General features: G+C 37.6%; 1 protein-coding gene across 3 annotated transcripts in view; it reads right to left on the bottom strand.

The window, feature by feature from the left end:
- The window catches only part of Sting (transmembrane protein sting), a 200,996-nt gene that overhangs the window by 22,541 nt on the left and 159,236 nt on the right, over positions 1 to 19,219 (bottom strand). The window lies entirely within an intron of this gene.

The following is a 19,219-nucleotide window of genomic DNA, read 5'->3' on the forward strand; positions in this document are numbered from 1 at the left end:
GTTTTCTTCTTTCTAATCCTGTGTGAAGTAGCGTCCAAAGAGCATGGTTTGCCAGTCCAGACTTGCTATAATAATGACAGCTAATATATTTTTTATGTTCTCCAAGGTTAATGTTATCAGATCTTCCTGTCTGTTCATAGTAGGCCAAGTCATAGGGAACTTCATATGCTCCAGAATATGCTAGGGGATGGAGTTAATCCTTAGTAGAGCAGATCAGAGTTACTAATTTAATATATGGGTTGAATGTGGTGCGAAGGTCATATTTTATTAGTACTTTGGCTATCTTAAATTTCCTTAAAACTCTGCTAAAAGTGCAGCAGCAATACACAAACTTTTGAATGAAATGTTAATGGATAAATATGATTGTCTAGTTGAAGGAAAAACTGATATGAATCCAAAACTAATTAGAATTCTATACAGCAAACTTTCCTTCTCCAGTGCTCTTTGGATTAACTGCCTTTATCTGGAAATGAATCAGCAATATTTGAATCTGTTTTTTTTTTAAACTTTAGAGATTAATGAATTCAGTAGTGCAACATTTGGTAAATGTTGTCTATAAAATCAGCTCATATTAAAGGGAGTTACCACTCTGCATGCTTAAACAATGATTGCAATTTAGTAGTGTTTGAGATGGATGCTGCTATGTGGGATTAGTGGTTAGCATTGTTTGATGTGACCCTTGTTTATGCAGTGTCCTGCATAAACAAGGGCAACATAAATAATAAGCATCCATATAAGTATATATAAAGAAGCTTATTATTTAAAAATGAGAGAGCTCTATGGCAGCCTTATACAGTGGTATGACTACCAACCTTATCTCTACTTATCAGTGTGCTCCTTTTCCTGGCAGCATTGTTCTGTGTAGTTGTCCCAACACTTGCAACATCTTCTGAACTTCAAGCCTTTGTCAATTATCATTCCCAGCTGCTGAATCTCATACCTGAAACATAGCCCATAAAATCTACACTCCAAAGTGCAATACCCTGCACTTATTAGCATTAAAACTGCAACTCCATTCATTCATTCAACCTAAAAGTCTCTTTAAATCTTTCTGAAGAATATTATATCTGCAGCATTTCTATAACTCTTCCCAATTTGCATTAGCAAACACCTGAATATTCCCTGTCAATTTATATGAAGTGTCACCAACAAATAAGGCAAGCAATAGGGATCTAATAATACAACTTGGTGGCATCCTATCCTACTTGTTAGATTTATTATTATTTTTTTTTTGAGATGGTGTTCCCCCCCCCCCCCATATATAACTTAATTCTATCCATCTAACCAATCTATCATTCATTGCAATCTTCCCCAGCTTGCAACGCAGTAATCTATAAAATGCCTTTTCAGAGTTCAAGAATATTCGTGTTTATCAAAAAATGAAAGTAGACTGCTGAAGTAGCCTACCTTTTACAAGCCCATGCGAAATGTCATAGAATCATATGTTTTGTAACCAAACCTGCATTTTATTCCCAAAGAATATCTTCAATACCTTATCCACAATTGCAGATATACAAATTGGGTCTATAATTAGGGAAACATCTGTCCCACACATTTGTACAACAGCATTATTTTGCCTCCACTTCACTCCTTAGCAACTATTGAAAGGCTTTCCTTAAACAAGAGGGCAAAGATATAGCTGACTCTTTTGGACATCCCCTAAAAAGAGAAGATGATATCATCTTTCTAGATGAGTCTTTGACTCCATGGGATCTTAGGATAATAATAATATGTCAGCCATTATGATGTGCAGCGATAAAAGTGCTAATTAAAAATTCCACTAATTACAATCAATGCCAATATGAAGGTTTATATTTCATCATCTATAGAAATTAAAAATACTGTATTTTGAAAATACTGAATCGAAGTTAATGTCATAAATCACAAGGAGTAAGCATGACTTACTCCTTGTAATTTATGACATTAAAATATTATGCAACATGGTGATATTATGACTATGATAGATGAACAGCACACCAATAACTCAGCAGTTTCAAGAACATCTGTATTTTGAGAAATATAAGCATCATGTAAAGGCACAAAAAATTGCTGTTGTTTCATGACATTGGTAAGTTATGTTTAATTTATGGAGTGTTTCTGGAAGATCTAGTTTTGAGATCTCAGTCACCACTAACATTACACAGCTAGTATTGCAAATAAGTAACAAGACAATCTTCTAAGGCTACCTTGGATTACTGTCTAAATTTGTACAATTCCTGAATTCCTGAACCCTGATTGATATCCTGAATATTTCAACTTAAACACATGCATGTCACCTTTCTCTATAAGCTACAATTATCACAGTAGTGTTTTTACACCTGTAGATGTTGCCAGGTATTCACAGTTGTTAACTATAAGTATGTGCACAAACAAACTACATTGTAAGATAATGGCAAAATTAACAACAATATTATTATTAACATCAGACCTCCAAGGAGCCAAAAGAAGCACTGCAGGAGGTCAACACTCTTACACACAAAAATCATGAAATGTACTGTAAACCCATTAACAGATTTCTAGTCTCATCATGCTATCAGGCAATGAATTCCACTCACCAACCACACTCTGTGCAAAGCTGCTCCCTCCTTTACTTCCTTGCTCACACTTTCCTTAGAGAGCATCTATAAATGGCCTCTTGTTCTATCTCTGACTCCCTCTAATATATTTAAGCATTTAGATCAAATGTAATCAAGTGCACATGGCATCTATCTTTCAATGATTTTTCATACTTGCAGTAATGAAATACACTCATAATCACATTTCTCTTTGATATTTTTCTATAATGACATCTGAAGCAATTACATTCCTCCAGATATCTAGAAGATACATATCTTCAGTTGTCATACTGCCTTTAGGACGTCTGAAAACTTTTGTAGTATTACCTCCTCCATTTCTTAAAATGTTTTAGAAGCTTTCTAGTAGTTTCCAAAAGAAATCCTAAAGAGTTCTTTCGCTATGTGGCAAGTAAAAGGAGGAATGACTATTGAAGGATAACTTAAAAAAGTACTACTGAAAGAGTGGTGGATAGGTAACAGAAGCAAATCAAATAGCTGAATTACTGAGTGAGCATTTTGCAGGGAGTGACATTCTAGGTGGCAACATTACAATGCCAGATGTGGCATTGATTGATAGGAGAATAGAGATTGAAGAAGTGGAGATGCTTAAAATATTGTAGAAACTCAATATAAACACAACTGTGGGATTAGATGATATATTGGCCCATGTATAATGAGAATGTGCAAGGGAATTATCAGCTCCTCTGACTAAGCTATTTAATTTAAGCCTCAGTACTGGGAAGGTGCCAGTGGAGTAGAAAGAAGGCAAAATAGTCCCACTGCATAAAGAAAACTCCAGGACAGAAGCAACAAATTATAGGCCAATCAGCATCTCAGGAGTAGTGGGTAAAGTATTGGAGAAATAGGTAAAAGACAGAATTCAGGACTGGCTGGACAGGAATATGCCACTTTTATATACAAGGGACAATGGATAGAAATGGCTACTCAGTGATATTGCAAAGGCTGATAGGATTCCACATAGAATTCTGCAGCATTGGAGCAAATGGGGATGGATATGAATCTGGTGATCTGGATTAGAGGCTGGCTGATGGACAGATATCAAGGAGTGGTTTAGAGAGGAGTGGAAGGAAAGTCCTCTTGTCCCCCATCTACAAGGATAAAGAGGATGCACATGATTGTAAGAATTACAGAGGAATAAAGTTGATGTCCCACGCAATGAAAATCCTAGAAAGGGCTCTTGATGGAAGACTGAGGCAGGAGGTGGAGATTCCAAGGAGCAATTTGGCTTCATGACTGGTCGATTGACAACAGATGCTATCTTTGGGTTATGGCAGATGATGGAAAACTTTCAGGAAAAACAACGAGAGCTATATCTGGTTTTTATTGATCTGGAGAAAGCGTATGATAGAGTGCAAAGGCAAGAAGTCTGGAGGTATCTGAGGGAAAAGAAGGTACCAGAAAAATATGTCAGGTTGGTGCAGGAAATGTACAGAAATGTGAAGACAAGAGTTTGGACCTGCCTGGGAAAGACAAAGTTTTCAAGTGACAGTTGGTCTGCATCAAGGATCAGTATTAAGTCCATTCCTGATGAATATTGTGATGGAGGTGGTGACAGAGGAGGTGAGAGAAGACACGCCTTGGACAATGTTGTATGCAGATGACATCATGCTGTGTGAAGAATCAAGAGAACTGGCAGCTAAACTGGAAAGATGGAGTACTGGAAGAGAGAGGTATGAGAGTGAGTAGAAGTAAGACAGAGTATACAGGGTGTTCGGGATAAATTTGACAGTTTCGTAAGGAAAAAGAAAATCTTCTTTGTATCTATTAAATTTAATGAATTGACAAAAAAACATTACAGGCAGAGTTAATTACAATACTATCAACAAGATTTACTCAAAATAACCACCATTAGCATCGATCACAGCTTCAATTCTGCTTGGGAACCTCGAACAAGCTGATGCTACAGTCTCCCTGGGAAGGGCCGCAAAAACTGTTTTAATTTTATCCATTAACTGGGCTTTTGTATTACTGGAAGTGCGATTGGTGTCTTTTTCAACTGCGCCCCATACAAAATAATCCATGGGGTTAAGGTCTGGGGAGTTTGGAGGCCAAACATTTGGACTGGTGAAGTCGTAGAAATTTTCAGACAACCATTTTTGACTTTTCCCAGAGGTGTGGCAAGGGGCCGAATCCTGCTGCCATACATACGGCCTACCATTGCCTACCCTTGTTATCCAGGGTTTGACTACAGTTAGCAACTCCACGAACAAAGCCCGAATTCCAATGCCAGGGTTCTTCAACACCTGTTCCTGCAGATTTGCGAGGAATTCTGCTGTACGAACGCAATCAGATCGTCTGCTAGGGATCTTTCTTCTTGCTACATCCTCGTAGTCACCATTGCAAGTCTCTAGTTCATGCCTGATTGTTTTTACTGTATTCAGGGAGCATTGGGCAGCAGTCGTAATATCCTTATTTTGATGGCGGGCACGAATCATCATGATACAAGTTATTCTCTTCCATGATTCAGGTGGGTTCCAGCTATCCATCCTTTCTGACATCTTGTATGTGAATGAAGAAGGGTCCAAACTTTTAAATGAAGAGAAGTGTGTGTTAATACATGTAACTTACGGAAAAATATAATTAATTATAAATATGTCAAATTTATCCCGAACACCCTGTATGTGTTGCAAAGTGGATGACAGCCAGGAGACAGATCTGGAGCTGGAAGGAAATGTCATCAGGAAGGTTATAGACTTTAGATACTTAGGTTCAACAGTGAAAGAGAATGGAGAGGCTGAGAAGGAAGCGGGATGCAGGATACAAGCTGGATGGAGAAACTGAAGAGAGAGAGAAAGAGAGAGATGGCTGGAGTGCTATGCGATAAGAGGGTGCCAATCAATCAATCTAAAATGCAAAATCTACCAGTTATGACGTATGCTATGGAAACTGTGGCCCTGAGGAAAAATAACATTAGCATGATGGAGGCAGTGGAGATGAGAATGCTTAGGTGGATGTGCAGTGTGACCAGAAAGCATTGTCTGAGAAATGACTATGTAAAGGGAACAGTGAAAGTTACGAACTTAGGAGCAAAGATACAGGAGGTAAGGTTGAGATGGTCTGGTCATGTGATGAAGAGGGAGGACAAGTATGTGGGAAGCATGATCATGCAGAAGAATGTGCAGTGGACAAGGACGTGTGGGCAGCCAAAGAAGAGATGGAGAGAGCTGGTGGAGGAAGACTTGAGGATGAAGAGCTTGGATGTGGTTACAGCCAAGACAGGAGGATGTGGAGGAGATTCACTAAAACAGCAGAAGTAGTAGTTTAGGGAGGAGTTGAGTCCAGATGAAGACAAGTAACTAGTGGTGTACCAAAGAGCTCAGTACTTGGTCTTCTGTTGTTTAATACCAAAGTATGTCAAAGATATAGGAAATGATTTGGCAGAAACTATTCAGTTGTTTACTGATGATGCCAAACTGGGAAGAGCAATGGTAAATGAATGTGATGCATAGATCTTGCAGGAAGACTTACATAGACTAGCAGAGTGGACAAAGGTAAATGACAACCAGTGGCCAAGTGTAAGGTGATGCACTTTGGAAAGAAGAGATCACAAGCTGTGTACTATATTGATGAGGCCAGGGACTTGGTTGTGGTTGTGGACAAGGATTTGAAGTTTAGAGGGCATATTGCAAAGGTTGTGAAAACAGCACATCAGATTACATGATTGTTGAACACATTAACAAGCAGGGATAGAGAAGTTATTGTTCTTATATATAAGGCTCTAATTGGGCCAAAGATCTGGTCACCCAGATTCCATGGAGATGAAGAGGTGATGAGGGAAACTAGAGGCGAGTGACAAAAATTGTTGCTGTTCTATGGAATGCAACCTATGAGAATAATCTGGCATTCTGTGGGCTTCAAAAACTAGCTGAAAAGTGAAAAAGAGGAGACATGATACAAGCATATAAGCTGTTAAAGGGGATTTATAAGATTGAAACTAGACTTTTTTTTCAGTATATAGCATGAAGGGAGAGAACAAGGGGTCATCAATGGAAATTGTGTAACAGAATGGTTAGCAAGGGTGTCAGACTAGATTTTTTGCTTTAGGGTGGTGAGTAGGTGGAATGGGTTGCTAGTGGTGGTTATGAGTGCTTCGTCAGTGAATGAGTTTAAGGATAGGTATGATCGGTATTGTGTGAATAATGGATATCCCACAACGAGTGTTCCGACACCATGGAGATACCTATATAATACTACTACTACTACTACTAATAATAATAATAATATGCATTTTAAAGAAAGTACCTAAAATAATTCAGATATAAGTGTTTCTGAGTATGATTCTCACAGAATAACAGTAATAAGTTACAGATTGAAAAAAAAATAACTTTTTCAAAGATAAGAATTGGTTGATTTCTAGTATCAGAAAGATTGCCAAAAATTGTAGCTTTACTGAATTGCTTTTACTTTACATCCATATTTGTGTATCAAGCCTGTTTTTTATATATATGTATAGTAAGTCAGATTGTAGACATTTTAAATCATAATTTTACTCAGATAGAAAATACACTTTGAGGGACTTTTAAATGAGGAAAATGCAAGGACTCATAGAGAAGATGGGCAGCCTTCTGAGGGGATGGTGCAGAACATCAGTAGAGTGGAAGTGACGGGGGCCATGACGAGGATGAGGAATGGAAAATCAGTGGGCCCCAACAGAATTCCAGTGGAGGCATGGAAGGCACTGGGGGAAGAGGGAATTGACCTGCTGTGGGACCTGTTCATGAAAGTTTGCCAACAGGAAAATATACCCGAGGAATGGAGGAAGAGTACTCTTGTCCCCATCTACAAGGGTAAAGGGGATGCACAAGACTGTAAAAATTACAGAGGAATAAAGTTGATGTCCCACACAATGAAGATCCTAGAAAGGGTTCTTGATGGTAGATTGAGGAAGGAGGTGGAGATTGCAAAGGAACAATTTGACTTCATGCCTGGTAGATCAACAACAGATGCTATCTTTGGGTTACAGCAGATGATGGAAAAATATCGAGAGAAACAAAGGGAGCTACATCTGGTATTTATTGATCTGGAGAAAGCATACGATAGAGTGCCAAGGCAAGAAGTCTGGAGGTGTCTGAGGGAGAAGAAGGTGCTGGAGAAATATGTCAGGTTGGTGTGGGAAATGTACAGAAATGTGAAGACAAGTGTTCAGACCTATCTGGGACAGACAGAAAGTTTTCAAGTAACAGTTGGCTTGCATCAAGGGTCAGCATTAAGTCTGTTTCTGTTTAATATTGTGATGGAGGTGGTAACAGAGGAGGTGAGAGAAGATGCACAATGTTTACAATGTTGTATGCAGATGATATCTTGCTGTGTGCAGATTCAAGAGAAGAAGCAGGAACTAAACTGGAAAGAGGAGAAAGCACTGGAAGAGAGAGGTATGAGACTGAGCAGAAGTAAGATAGAATATATGTGTTGCACAGTGGGCAGCGGACAGGAGACAGATCTGGAGCTGGAAAGGAAATGTCATCAGGAGGGTGAGAGACTTCAGATACTTAGGTTCAACAGTGGAAGAAGATGGAGGAGCTGAGAAGGAAGTGGGATGCAGGATACAAGCGGGTTGGAGGAACTGGAGGGAGATGGCTGGAGTGTTATGCGATAAGAGGGTGCCGATCAATCTGAAAGGCAAAATTTATAGGACAGTAGTGAGGCCAGCTATGACATATGCTATAGAAACTGTGGCCCTGAGGAAAAATAACATCAGCAGGATGGAAGTAGCAGAGATGAGAATGCTTAGGTGAATGTGCAGTGTGACCAGAAAGGATCGTCTGAGAAATGACTATGTCATGGGAACAGTGAAAGTTATGAACTTAGGAGCGAAAATACAGGAGGCAAGGTTGAGATGGTTTGGTCATGTGATGAGGAGGGAGGACGAATATGTGGGAAGAAGGGTCATGCAGATGGATGTGCAAGGAAGGCAGAAGCATTGGTGGCCAAAGAAGAGATGCAGGGAGCTGGTAGAAGAGGACTTGAAGATGAAGAACTTGGATGTGGTGACAGCCCAAGACAGGAAGGTGTGGAAGAGACTCATTAAAAACAGTGACCCCACTTAAGTGGGAGAAGCTGCAGAAGAAGAAGATATACTGGTATTTACTCAGATTGTAGACATTTTAAATCATAATTTTACTGACTAGGAACACCGAGATAAGGTAAGAGAAAAATTTAATTAAAACGCAACTAGTTTTGTCGGAATGCCGACTTCTTCAGGTGTACAAATTATCACAAACTGGAAAATAGCAAGATAAAACATGGATTTCTCATAAAAATGTCAGGAATAACAACAGTCAAATTTGAACTGGTGTCCATGTGGTAGGTCTAGCATGAGGTGTTAGTGAGTGGGAACTATCTCGAGAGTGCCAGAACTGAATTACTGCGCTGTGCGAGTCAGGTAAGCTATAACTTAAATTGCTGTTCATGTGTGAGAGGTTCAGAACTATTTCTTTGGATTCTAAGATGTGTCTTTCTAGTTTGTCAGTGCATTTATGGATATTAGTAGTAAGTTTCCAGTCTATCTGGTGTTGACGCTCTTCTAAATTAGAGTTGACAGAGAAAAGGACAAGAGAGGACGCTTGCACGGGTTCTCTTGTGAGAGATATCACGTTGATGCTCTTCGAGATGTAGTGAGATTGACTTATCGGTTTGCCCATAATACTTTTCCACCACTGCAGATAATTTTATAAACTCCTGGGAACTGAAGTTGGTTATCTTTTGGCTTGGGAAAGAACAAAGTTTTGGTAGGGTAGTGAAGTAAGTTCTAATGTTAAATTTCTTCATAATTTTCGCCAATTTTGGTGATAGAGAGTTTACGTACAGTAACTGAATGTGTGCAATAGGATTGGAGTTATCTTCTTGCTGAGTTGGCATATGTGGGTCTAGACCATAGGTTCCCAAAGTGGGCGCTGAAGCCTTCTAGGGGGGGCTATAGTGGGATCAGAAGCATTTGGGGGCATTCAGGCGGTCTAGGGGTCGGTGGCTCTTTATGGAAGAAATTAATAATATATATTTAAAAATTAATTATTTTCATGATTTTGTGATTAGATAATCATTTAAAATTTAAATATTGCATTTTAATTCATCTTATGCAGTCTTACACGATCATTTTTTTATCAATTTTCTATTTCAATTATTTAATCATTTGAAAATTTACCACGTCAGATAGAAATGGATGTCAATTTTCTATGTCAAAGAGAAAATAGAACATGTATATATGTGTATAATAGGGGGGGCATTACAAAATTTTTGTCTTGCAAAGTGGGCGGTGGCCCGAAAAAGTTTGGGAACCTATGGTCTAGACAGTTTGCAATGCTTCGAGGTGGGTATCTGTTCTTTAGGAAGGTGCCTTTGAGGTGGTTAAGTTTTACTTGAAGCTCTTCTTCTGAAATTAGACATCTCGCTCGATGGGCCAGAATGGAAATAATACTGAGTTTCTGTGGAAGGAAGTGATGAGAGGAGGCATGTAAGTATCTATCTGTGTGAGTTGTTTTTTGAAAAATCGAAAATTTGAGACAATCAGGCATTCTAGTGATCTTTAAATCTAAAAAAGCGAGGACGCCATTCACCTCAAGTTCCAATGTGAATTTGATTATGGGGACGATTGTTCAAATGATCTAAGAAGGTTTGCAAATTCTCTTGACTATATTCTCAGATGAGGAAGACATCATCCATGTATCGCATTGCAGCAAAAGTTTGAGTTTTAATGTAGCGCTTGAAATAACTCTTTCTTCAAAGTCTTCGAGAAACGAGAAATATGTTGGCTAACACTGGAGATAACGGGCTTCCCATAGCTTAGCTGCTGGTTTGTTTATAGATTTTTCCTTCAAATGAGAAATAGCTGGAGTTTAGGCAATGCATTAATAGGGTGAAAAATTTTTTTGGAGACTGTTTTTTAGTAGACTGAAGACTTCTTCTGTGGGAACATTTGTAAAGAGAGAGAGAACATCAAAACTAACCATTCTGTCAGATTCCTTGAGTTGTAAATTTTTTACCTTAGATATAAAATCTTCAGAGTTTTTGATATATGAGGAGAGGAATTACCAGCGAGATGTTTTAAGGAAGAGGCAAGGTATTTGGACAGGTTGTAAGTAGGTGAGTTAATGCATTCAACTTGTACAAATGATAGCTATCTAGTCCCTTGCAAAGGCCACTGGGTATAAATTCACATCTGTGCTTCCAGCTCATTTTCACCCATGCAATACAGCTGCAATACATAAAGATGACCTCCTGGCATCTTTAATTTCTCTATAAATGACCAAGGCAGATCACCTGCATCATACAAGATCATTGCACCACATGAATTCTATGGTCTTTTATTAGAAAAACATCAGAAAAATCTTAAGAAACTTACATCAAAAAAGCCTTCTGGTCCTGGTGGTATCTCCCTGGCTATACTAAAAAGTTATACTCCCAAACTAGCACCTATCCTACATCATCTCTAAACGTTTTAATATTCAGCTGGAAACTATCCCAATAGACAGAGGCAAATCTATATTATTTAGCCTATTTTGAAACAGGGAGATAAAAGTCAGCCATCTAACTACCGAACCATAACTACCACCCCAGTGTTTTCTAAAATAACGGAGAAGATTATCAACAAGTTAACATCCTGCTAGTTAGCTAATCCAAAATAGTAGAATCCAAAATAGTGGTTTGGATTCTACTGCTCTAAAACTAGGTCTCTCTTTTCTTTTCCTTTAATGTTACATGGTGATCAGCATTCATTTTGATAAATTATGCAGACTACTACCATGTTAAGAATAATTATTTTAATTGCCCAACATTTCGACGTGGAGTACACACACACACACACACACACACACACACACACACACACACACACAGAGACAAGCTACATTACATTTCAAACAGTATGCTAAAGTGGCAGTAATTTGATCAACCATTATTCTACTAGCTTAACCTCTAGTGAAAAAAAAACTACATGAAAGCTATTTCCTATTTATAACATGGTTAGAGAACAAATTCATATTAATACTTTTAATACAGTAATAGTGGTGGCCTAATCAATGATTTAGCATAAGTGTTTGTTATATTAAGGCATGATCAGAAAGGCCAGATTTACCATAGTTATTAAATTTAATGTGTCATTTACGTTCCTTTTTTTTTTCTGATAGGAATTGTGCATCCAGTTTCACCTATGCAAGGCAAGTTACAGGTGCATTGAAAAATATACTCCAGGGTGGGATGAAGATCCTTGGAGGAGTTGAATAAGCTTTTTAATTTTGAAGGAGGTTTAAAGATGCATTATTCCTTCTTGTTGATAAGTTTATACATTGGTAACACATGACTATGAAATTATTTCAGGAAATTACAACGTATATTAAATATTAATTAAAAGAAAACTTTAATCAATACTTCCTATATTCTGGAAGTACTGATTCCCAGGAAGATGCCAATGTAACATTGGCATCTTCATGGGAATATAAAACTATGATAAGTGCACGCAGGCACTAACAACGGGCAAATGAGACTGAAGTTTTATCATTGTTCCTAGAGTCCTAAAGATGCTCCCTAGCAAGCTAAATTGGGTTGTCTTGGCTATTGGGCTGATGTTCTCATGATGCAAGCTTCCCAAATTTTGGACAGTCTCATGTGCACAAATTTGTTGAGGTTTGGGAAGTTTTTTTAGAGCTGAGGCTGATTCCATGAACAATCTTTAGTATTTATATTTGATGCGGTGTAGTAAAATGGCTTTTTTTTTCCATCGTATTCTGTGGCAGGTATCCAGAGCATGATCCACAAGCCCAGAATGGCTATATTGGTGAAATCGGATGTAGTCTTTGTGTTCAGATATCATGATATTAGCTGTTCTGCCTGTTTGGCCATAGTAGGACAGTTTACAGCTGCAAGGGACCTGGAATACTCCAGGTAGGTTTAGGGGAAGTGGCTTTGGTGGAGCGGATAAGGAATGCCAATTTCATATATGGTTTGTAACAGGTCATCCAGTCATATTTCTTTAGGATTTTGGTTAACTTTTCAGATGCCCTGGATGTAAGGAATGGTGATAGATTTAGTGTAATCTTTGTTATGAAAGGGGGTGTGTGTGTGGTTAACTGGTTCTAATATTTTCTGGATTTTTTGGGGATTGTAGCCATTAGCTAAGAATGTATTAAGGATGTGGTTTAGTTCAGAGGTTAGGGGAATTATCATCTGAACAATGAAATATAGGGAGTATTAATTAAAGTTTTCTCTTAATTAATAACACTGGCCAACAAAAAAAAATTTTTTTTCTGCTGATTATGATCTGACACTTGTTTATTACTAATTTGGGTGAGCTGATTTCAAATAGCAAACCCATTTTTCTCGATCACATCAGGTTTTTCCTCTATGGCATTTTCTTTTTGCTAATTTGCAAGTTTTTGATAGTTTTAAGGTGGCAGTACTATTTAGAGGATCAAAAAAATCAATTTTTTAATATTATTTTCTGAAAGTATGTACTTTTAAAAATCTGTTCCTAACTTTTTATCAAGAAATTCGAAAAATTCCCGAAGATATAGCCTATTATTCAAAGCGGTGCACAGATCAGAATCAGAGCGCTCACCACTCTCACTTGTTAGTAAACGAATAAATGCGTAAGAACCTGCAACGGCACGTACTGGCACTTTGAATGCGAGAGAGGCCGATAACCGACCTAATACATTTAGGTGATGAAAAGTAGGCGATGACAACTGCCTAAAACAAATGAATGCATATGCGTCATAGCGGACAAAGAACGATCGAAATCAGTCAATCGTTAATCGATCGTATGATGAGCCTCTGGTTTTCAATCAAGTCTCTGGTTTTTTTTGTCTTGTTAATTGCATGTTAGTCAGCAGTGAAGAAAATACATCATGTCTCCTTCTGCTACATTTGTGGCAGCTTTACTGTTCCCAGTCAAAGGACAAAATATCACTGATTTCGTTAAGAAAGTGTACTTTGCATATTTTGACGTAAAAATTGCAGATCAGGACAAGTCATGGGCTCCAAATAAAGTGTGTAAGTCATGTGTAGAAAATTTATGACAGTGGAGCAAGGCAAAACACCAAAAATTAGCTTTTGGCATTCCAATGATTTGGCGTGAACTGAAAAATCACGTAGATGATTGCTATTTTTGTTTAGTTCAGACTTCTGGTTATAATAAGAAGAATAAGAAAAAAATTGTGTATCCAAATCTCGACTCAGCAATTCAGCCAGTTGCTCATTCCAATGAAATAGTCATGCCAATTTATAAAGGACTTCCTTTACTTGAGAACGAGCATGATCGGGATATGCCAGATGTTCTTGAGGAGATGGTTGATTTAGACAATGAAAATTTAATTTCTAGTTCTGGACGGCAACGTTTTACTCAAGCGGAATTGAATGACTTAGTAAGAGATTTGGGCCTATCAAAGGAATCATCGGAATTGTTAGCTTCAAGATTAAATGAAAAAACTTACTGGAGCAAGATACGAAGATAACTTTTTATTGTAGCAGGAAAAGTAATCTTGTACAATATTTTAAACACGAGTGTGGGTTTGTTTACTGTAACAATGTGTCAGGTTTACTAACTGAAATGAGTGTTGTACAATATCATCCAAATGAGTAGCGTTTATTTATCGACAGTTCAAGCAGAAGTCTCAAGTGTGTCTTACTACACAATGGGAATGTATATAGCTCAATTCCTATTGGCTATTCAGTCCACTTAAAGGAAACATATGAGGACATTAAAAAGGTTCTGAAGTTATTAAAATATACAGACCATAACTGGATCATCTGTGTGGATCTTAAAATGGTGAACCTTTTTACTTGGCTTTCAAAGAGGATATACAAAGTTTCTGTGTTTTCTATGCTTCTGGGATAGTCGAGCTAGAAACCAACACTGGAGTCAGAAACATTGGCCTCTTAGAATATCCTTAAATGTTGGAGAACAGAATGCTATAAATCAACCTTTAATCGACAGAGAAAAAAATCATTTTTCCACCTCTACACATCAAACTAGGTCTTATGAAGCAGTATGTTAAAGCTTTAGATTTACAAGGTGACTGTTTCCAATACATATGTGAAAAATTTCCACGACTTAGTTATGAAAAAATTAAAGCCGGTGTATTTGATGGACCGCAAATTAGAACTTTAATGAGAGACCCAAATTTCATCAACTCTATGAACGAAATTGAGAAAGAGGCCTAGACTTCATTTACGATGGTTGCGAATAATTTTCTTGGAAACAAAAAAGCATGCAATTACAAAGATCTAGTGGAAACAATGCTTGAAAATTTCCAGCGCCTAGGTTGCAACATGAGCATAAAGCTTCATTTCCTATAGTCATCTTGATAGATTTCCTGAGAATTTAGGTGCTGTAAGCGATGAACAAGGCGAAAGATTTCATCAAGACTTAAAAACTATGGAAGACCGGTAGCAAGGATGATGGGGTTCTCACATGATGGCAAACTACTGTTGGAATATTCAAAGGGATTGCTAAAACAGAACACACAGCAGAAATTGCTACAAACAAAAATTTATTTCCTGAAACTCATGTGTAAGTAAAATTGTTATTTTTTTATAAATATTCTTGTAATTTTTAATGAATATTGTTAAGTAGTTATGTATCTAATTATCGGCCTCTCTCGCATTCAAAGCGCCAGTACGTGCCATTGCAGGTTCTTACGCATTTATTCGTTTACTAACAAGAGAGAGCGGTGAGCGCTCCGATTCTGATCTGCACACTGCTTTGAATAATAGGCTATATCTTCGGGAATTTTTCGAATTTCTTGATAAAAAGTTAGGAACAGATTTTTAAAAGTACATACTTTCAGAAAATAATATTAAAAAATCGATTTTTTTTGATCCTCTAAATAGTACTGCCTCCTTAAAAATATCAAAAACTTACAAATTAGCAAAACGAAAATGCCATAGAGGAAAAACCTGACGTGATAGAGAAAAATGGGTTTGATATTTGAAATCAGCGCACCCAAATTAGTAAAAAAACAAGTCTCATATAAAAGTCAGCAAAAATTGTGTTGGACAGTGTAATTAGAATATGTTACAATTTCCTGAAATAATTTAATAGTAAAGATGCATTAAGGTTGTATTTGAATGGTATTCTGATCATTTTATCTGACATCCCTTTAATGTATGGAATAGCTTAAATTGTAATTTGTAATCTAATTTATTTTTATATTAGGTTCAGTTTATAAAGTACTGTAAGATACTTTATAAACCCTTCTCAGACAACAGCAGCTTTAAAAAGAAAACAGTACAATTACTTAAATCAATCACTTCTTGGCCTGTAGACACACTTAAAAAGCTACTTTCTCACTACAATCATTCCCTAAGATTAATAAGCAGGACATACTCCTTCAGCTGATAGTTGAAAGTATCAATGGCCTCAATTATCTAGCCAAGAAACTAGCATTAACACTCAAGTAGTTGGTAAGTCATTCCCCCCTACATAAAAAACACACACAACGCTTTGTAAACAAAATTATGGTCATCATATTTGTTAAAAGTGATTTATTAGTCAGTTTTGATGTATCTGCCCTTTTCACAAATGTCTCAATCAATGACACAATTCTTCTTTTACAGGACAAATATCTGCCCAGTATCACAACACTCTTTGTCCATGTACTACATCATTTTGTATGCAAAATACTTTTCACCTGCAAAAAGAATGCACAGCCATGGGCTCACCATTATCTCCATCCCCCTTAGTTGCTAATTTTTATATGGAAGCTTTTGAGCAACATGCTCTAGATTCCTTTACTTTAAAACCCGAAGTCTGGCTTAGGTACAATGAAGATGTTTTTGTTATCTGGCCTCATGGCTGCCAGACTTTAGACACCTTCCTCAACCACCTAAACAAATAACACAAACACATATAATTCACAACTGAAATTGAACGTCAGAACACACTTCCATTTCTAGATACATTTGTTACACATCTTAATTCTTTCGGTCTTTCCTTCACTGTTTACCATAAGCCCACGAGTACTAGCCAATATATACAGGGTGTTTAAAAAAGAATGACCTGATTTCAAATAATTATATTTAATAATGAAAATGTGGTACAGTTACAAAATAAATTGCCAAGTATGAAGCAAGGCCTAAAGTTTCACTCACTCACCATCATATCAAACTCTGGGCCAAGGCCATTCACATAGTACAAGTCTCATATTCATTTGTGGTTGCAGAGATATACAATTTTCAAATCGGGAAATTCTTTTTGAAACGCCCTGTATACACAAATTCTTACCACCACCCAACACAAAAACTAGGTGTTATTAACATACTAAAAAACAGGGCTTTAAAGATTTGCTCCAACGAGCAAGCACTGAATTAAAAATTATCAACAATACTTTCCTAAAAAATGGCTACAGCAAAAATACTATCAACAAAATTCTTCAGACTGCACCTAATAAAAAAATAAATTAGATTACAATAAAATTATAGCGATTCTATATATTAAAGGGATATCAGATACAATAAACAGAATTCTACACAAATACCACTTTAATGCCACCTTTAAATCTCCTGCAAAATTAGAGCTTATTCAACTCCTCCAAGGATCCCTCTTTCTCCACTGGCCCACCTTGGCATATCTGTTTCAATGCACTTGTAACTTGACACACACACACACACACATATATATATATATATGAGAAAAGGGTATATGTGGAACTTCAAAGGGATGATTATGAAGAGCTCAGGAGACAGCTTGCAGGTGTGGCATGGAATGAGGAGTTAGCTGGAAAAAAGATCAATCCAGCTTCGGGGATTTTCAAAAACTATCTAGTAGATGCAATGTCTAAATGTATTCCAAGGGTGAGAAGGTTAAATAAGATAGGTGTGAGATGGATGAATAAAGAAATTAAGCAGTGATACAGAGAAAAAGGGCATTATAAAGGCAGCATAAGAGAAGTGGAAATGAGGTTTACTAAGACCAGGCAAGGTGGGTGACTTGGTTGGTGAGGGTAGCTAAAGTGAGGTATGAACAGCAGTTAGCTATTGAAGCCAAAAAGAATCCTAAAGAGTTCTTCCGATATGTGGCCAGCAAAAGAAAGAATGATTATGGAAGGATGACATTGATTGGAGAAAATGGTATAAAGACAGCTGTTGCGGAATGTGTGGTGGAGATACTTAATGAGCACTTCATAAAGGTCTTTCAATCTTTATCTGTATCTTTATCTTGTGAATGTGATTTCATGGAGAGATCGAGAGCAGTTGATGATGGGGAGAAGAGACTGACTGTAAGTGAGCAAGATGTGTATGGGGAGTTGAGCAAACTAGATGTTAATAAGGCTGTGGGACTTGATAATATATATCACCACATATTCTGAAGGAATGTGCCAGGGAGTTGACACCTGCCTTGACACATTTTTTAATACGAGTCTTGCACTCAGTCAAGTTCCTAAGGAGCAGAAGGAGGGCAAGATTGTGCCACTTCATAAAGGAGGTGATAGAACACTCAAGCATCAAACTATAGGCCTATCTGTGTGTCAGATGTTGTGGTTAAGTTGTTGGAGTAGCTTGTGAGACCTTGGATCCAGAATTGGGTTAACAACAATGGTATTATCTTTGATAGACAGCATGGATTTGCTAAATGGAGATCACGTTTTAGTAATCTACTTACTTATTACAATAAAGTAACTGCTTCCTTGGATAGAGAAGAGGGATACAAAGTTGGGACGAACCATGATAGATTACCTCATGATAAGTTGACAGTCAAATTAGAGCAGATGGGGTTGGATATTAGATTAGTGCATTGGATTGGAGACTGTCTGCCTGATAAGTATCAACAAGTTGTGTATGGGGGAGCGATATCCAGGAAAAGGAAAGTCACAAGTGGAGTGCCTCAGGGGTCTGTTTTAGGACCATTACTGTTTAACTTGTATATTAATGATATTGGTGAAGATTTGGATTGAGATATTCAGTTGTTTGCAGATGATGCAAAGTTGGGACGAACCATGAAGAGTAGAGAAGATGTTGTAGCCTTAAAAGAAGACTTAAATTGAGTGATTGGGCACGGAAATGGGGGATGTGAGTTCAATGTTGCAAAATGTAAGGTTTTAAAATTTGGAAAACAAAGATGGGAGGCAGAATTTATGCTTGGTGAGGATATATTATTGGAGGTGAAAGAAATAAGAGATCTGGGGGTGATAGTGGGTAAGGATTTCAAATTTAGGGGACACATAGCCAAAATTGTGAAGACAACACAAAGCCTTCTGGGAATGATGCAGAGGACACTGATGTGTAGAAGTAGGGAGATTCTTGTTCTGTTGTATAAGGCTTTGATTAGGCCACACATGGACTATTGTGCCCAGATTTGGTCACCTGGTTTTCAGAAGGATGAAGAGATGTTGGAAAGGGTCGAAAGGTGACTGACTAAGGTAGTTTCTGACCTCTGGAATGTTGAGTATGAGGAAAGATTGAGAAGATATAATTTGCAGAGGCTGGTGGACAGGAGGAAGAGGGGAGATATGACAGAGACCTACAAGTTGGTAAGGGATTGTTACAGGATCAATGCTGGAGAAGTTCTACGAAAATACTGGGAGATCGGGGGAGAACCAGAGGTCATCCCTGGAAACTGTATAAAGAGGGTATGAGTGGGGGAGTGAGAAGCAGGTTTTTTTCGTGAAGAGTTGATTGGAATGCCTTGCTGAAAGTGTGGTATCTGCAAGGAG

The sequence above is a fragment of the Typopeltis vanoorti genome, chromosome 22 (assembly GCF_054136105.1).
Source record: "Typopeltis vanoorti isolate ZY-2024b chromosome 22, IOZ_Tvanoo_1.0, whole genome shotgun sequence".
NCBI lineage: Eukaryota > Metazoa > Arthropoda > Arachnida > Uropygi > Thelyphonidae > Typopeltis > Typopeltis vanoorti.